This window comes from Mus pahari, chromosome 1 (assembly GCF_900095145.1).
Source record: "Mus pahari chromosome 1, PAHARI_EIJ_v1.1, whole genome shotgun sequence".
Taxonomy (NCBI): domain Eukaryota; kingdom Metazoa; phylum Chordata; class Mammalia; order Rodentia; family Muridae; genus Mus; species Mus pahari.
The window spans coordinates 27,545,753-27,550,584 of NC_034590.1; the positions used below are offsets into that span (position 1 = coordinate 27,545,753).

The window sequence follows — 4,832 nt, forward strand, 5'->3', positions numbered from 1 at the left end:
TTTTGTTGAAGATATTTGCTGGCCCTTTAAGTTGAAAATCTTCATTCTCATCTATTCCTATTATCCATAGGTTTGGTGTTCTCATTGTGTCCTGGATTTCCTGGATGTTTTGAGTTAAGATCCTTTTGCATTTTGCAAAAAAATAAGGAATGCTTCCCGAATTTGTGTGTCATCCTTGCACAGGGGCCATGCTAATCTTCTCTGTATTGTTCCAATTTTAGTATATGTGCTTCCGAAGTGAACACAGGATTTCTATTCTAAATAGTCTGTAAATACTATAGTGTAACAATTACTTTCACAGAATTTGCAGTGTATTATAAATTATATATGATCAAGTGTTATGCGCAAACTTTTGACACTGCAAAATGACATTGTCATCTACCAATATCACTGTCAAAAACCATGGAATTGAGTTACAAAAGGTAGAGTAAAGTTATTTCATAAAATTTTAAGTAACTCTACTCTTTTTTTCTGGGATGCATTCATTACTGTCCTTACAAGTTGCCCACACCTTCATGGGAGTATGTGAGGATACCAATCCATTTTTATATGAGGTTTAGGGATATGCCTATTGATATCTTAAAGGTTTCTCAGTAGTGGTCACACATACACACCTAAGTAAAACTATGTGAAAAGGCTCATTGTAAGGAAGTGGTATATGAAATCAGGGATACTTACAATCCCAAGGTCTACAGGCAGATGTGGTGAGGAGAGTCATAGGGACTGTTTCAATCTGAAGACCCACAAGAGATCAGAATCAGTATTTCAGCCAGAGTATTAAGATTTATAGGATTGGAGAGATGACTCAGAGGTTGAGGGCACTTGTTGCTCTTGCAAGGACCTGAGTTCAGTTCCCCGCACTCACATGGTGGTTCGTAACCACCCATAACTCCCATTCTAGAAGATCTGATACTGCATTCTGACCTTTTTAGGTACCAAGCATTTATGGTAGTGTATACACATAAGTGCCAGCAAAACACACATTATAAATGAATAAATCTTATAGCAAAAAGGGCTATAAAAATCTGAGTTCCAGTTGTAGTCTGTTAGGGACATCTTTCCTGTATGCATAAACACCTTTACCAACTCATCTATAATACAATTCAGTTATATTCTTGAGTTCCCTAGGACCAAAAGATTTATAGCAAAACAACAAAAATACTTTTCACAGTTTCAATACCCACTTGTTGAACAGCTCTAGAAAAGCGTTGCCCAGATCTGTGCTGTTCTGAACATGTATCATGTAACTTGTATCATCACACCACACACACTCACTGCTCAGTCTCAGCTCCCAACCCCAGCAAGCACTACCTGGGTACCCACAGGCAGCTCCTGCCAGATAAGCAGGAAGGCTGACTGTAGATTTTCTACTTTCCCTCTGTTTCCCCTGATTCAATTCCCAAGTTTCATCTCCAACCATGCAGTCATCTCACTTCACAATAAATTGTTGTCTGGTAGAATTAAATCATAATAGCTTGAACAAGATCAAAATAAAGCATCCACAAAAAAAAAACAAACAAAGCAAAAACAAAACAAAACTAAAAAACATGAATACTGTTTGACACCAGGTATGGAATCTATGGTTCTGAAACATTATACAAATTATGCAGTAGGTTTCCTTTCATATTTTCATTCAGTAATATATTCTCAATAAGAATTTCATAGCACAAAATATATACTGCATTTTGACAACAACAAACTGAGGCCTCAATTGGGTAAAAATCCTCCCCAAGTTATAAAGAATATAGTTTAAACTTTCAATTTATAATTTCCTGACAGAGACAGGGCAGGTTGCCACCTCTGTTACCAATCAAGAGAATAAACTATCTCCTTCCTCTTCCTCTCCCTCTTCCTCTCTCCCTTTCCTCCCCTCCAATTCACCTTCCCCCTCTCATTCACACACACACACACACACACACACACACACACACACACACACACATCTGTTGCTTGTATAAATAATTTGTCTCTCCTTGTTCATTCAATTTTTAACTTTTTTTTTCTCAGTTTGTTAAAAAGCACAGGCATTTTTGAGTTCCTTCTTCTATTTCACTTTTTTCCTTTTTTTTCCATTTCTTGATAGGTTATTTTATTTACTTATATTTCAAATGTTATCCCCCTTCCCAGTTTCCCCTCCACAAGCCCCTATCCTGTCCTCACTCCCCTTGCCTCTATGAGGGTACTCCCCCACCCACCCACCCAGTCTTGCTTCACTGCCTTAGCTTCCCCTATCCTGGGTCATCAAGCCTCCACAGGACCAAGGGGCTCCCCTCCCAGTGATGCCAAATAAGGCAATCCTCTGCTACATGTGCTGGAGCCATGGGTACCAGAAAGGTCACCAAGAGGCTGCTGCACCTAGGAATCCATCCCATCTACTCACACCAAACCCAGACACTATTGCTGATGCCAAGAGGTGCTAACTGACAGGAGCCTGGTATAGCTGTCCCCTGAAAGGTTCTGACAGAGCCTGACAAATACAGATGCAGATATACACAGCCAAACATTGGACTGAGTGCGGGGACCCCAATGGCGAAGTTAGGGCAAGGACTATAGGAGATTAAAGGGTTTGCAGTCTCATAGGAAGAACAACAATATCAACCAAATAGATAACACCCCCTCCCCCCAAAGCTTGCAGCAAGTAAGCCACCAACCACAGAGTTCACCTTGTTTTCAAGAGTATTTTCTACATAATATAGATACCAAATGCAATTCTGTAACATTTCAAGTAACACTTTGACCAGTTGTAATGGAATCTTCATTTATTTAATATCTTAATTTACATAAAGGTAAGGAAGCCAACACCTCATGCTGTTTCTAGAAATGACAAAAACATTAAAAGAAAATGTCAGCTTCAACATGGACAAGGCCATACTCAGTGACCATACTCAGAAGACACCTTCCACCCCACCCCCCCCAGGGTTAGATGAAGGTGTGAGAGAATACACAGTCTTGTTCATATCACAACTTTTAAAATCTTCAAATCATTCAGTGGAAAGCCCACACAGATCCAAGTCAGCAGCACTGGGGCATATAGTAAATATTGGACAGAATGAAGGCCTCACTAATTGAAACAAAATTGGAAGTTTGTATTTTTGCCAAATGAGCTCATGGTTATATTTTTCTGTCCCAGTTTAATTAGTTTCATCTACTATTATTTTGGGATAAGATGCTCATTGCTTGTGTGTTCATGCTTAGTTATTTACGGGATAATTAGGTTCAGGTTGGAACATGCAGAACAATGAATGCCTCCCCAGGCGCACATCAAAATCTGCTTTTTCCAGGTTGGCAGCCTTTGGGCTTAGAGGCTTCCGCATCAGTTTCTTTATTTCTCTTTAAACACACATTTTAATAACTTTCACAGCTCAAGTGCTTATAAATTCTGCAATTTTAAGTCTTTTACAAAATGACACTATGATACAGTTTATAAAGCTTGTTTGAATTGATACTCTTGACTTTTGGTTTCAATACATCACCAGACAGCAGGTGCCACATCAAAATCAAGAAGACTTAGAATCCACTAATCCTCCAGATAGATTATAACACATTTTAGAGTCAGTGCCTATCTGTAATGTTTTCCTTTCTATTAAGAAATCCTTTGAAGTTACAAAGATGTAGTGCAGTCTGCAGAATCAAGTTATGGTATCTTGGCCTACTTTAGGAAGGATGGCTGAACAAGAAATGGGCATGTGTTTGAGCATGTGTATTTGTGTGTGTGTGTGTGTGTGTCTGTCTGTCTGTCTGTCTGTCTGTGTGTCTGTGTGTCTGTGTATGTGTGTATTTCAATGACTGTAAGGTATTATTAAGGTTGTGTAATACTCAACCATTCAGTTAACAGTTATATATCACCTACTATATGTGATATTCCAGAGCCAGATATATGTGTGAAAATTCATGTGGTTTTGGCATTTCTGGTTTCTAAACTTTAATATGTAAACAAGTAGGAATATTATTAAAAGACATGTTGAAAGCATGGGATTCTGTTTGTCAAATTTTCTTATTAAATCTCACCTGATAACAATATAAAAATTTAAATAAAACATCTTTAAATAAATAAGATGAAAAGAGTTTTAGATTAGATTAAGATGAAAAGAGCATTAGAGGTCAACTGGAGCTCAACAATCAACTTGATTATGTCATGATGATGTGAATGAAAACTTGTAGAAAGGCAAGTTAAGAAAGGACAAGAAAATTAAAAACAGTCTTCAAGTATAGAGTTAGGAATGCCTACAGAAATGAAGAGACTGAATTAAGTTTAATGAGAAGTTGAGGACTTCAGTGTCAAACATGAAGACTGATGAAAGTAACTGTTAGACCTTAAGGTTGGGATCAGAGTGAGCATTGGGCGATAAGGATCTGTTATATTACATAGACATATGTAATATATATCTTATAATTATCTGCATATATATAGCTTCAAAATATACAAAATATTAAATAATGAACATTTTAAAATCTCTATGCACATGTAGATGGATATTAAAATAACTAAATAAATAAATTTGAAAACAATGCCACTATATAAGATATTAATGAGATTAATATAATTTTTAAAGAGAAAATTTACCTAATATATTTATAGAAATTAACATCTTTTTAGTCTCAAAAAAGGAAATGAGGTGATATATAAAAAAAGGAAAAATAGACCAAACAAAAAGATAATGTTGTATCCAAGAGGTCAATGAAACACACTAAGAGGGAAGCCCTATTTTGTTGAGTCTTCTTTTCTTTTATTATATTTTAACTTATTTTATTAGATAATTTCTTCATTTACATTTCAAAGGCTATCCTGAATGTCCCCCATACCCTCCCCCCACCCTGCTCCCCTGCCCACC

The 4,832-nt window shown here is 36.8% G+C and overlaps 1 non-coding gene across 1 annotated transcript; it reads right to left on the bottom strand.

Moving 5' to 3' along the window:
• Nucleotides 1-138: 138 nt before the first annotated feature.
• Nucleotides 139-245, bottom strand: LOC115063022. The gene has a single exon (XR_003842910.1). It is a non-coding gene; the product is annotated as a U6 spliceosomal RNA (small nuclear RNA).
• Nucleotides 246-4,832: the final 4,587 nt, after the last annotated feature.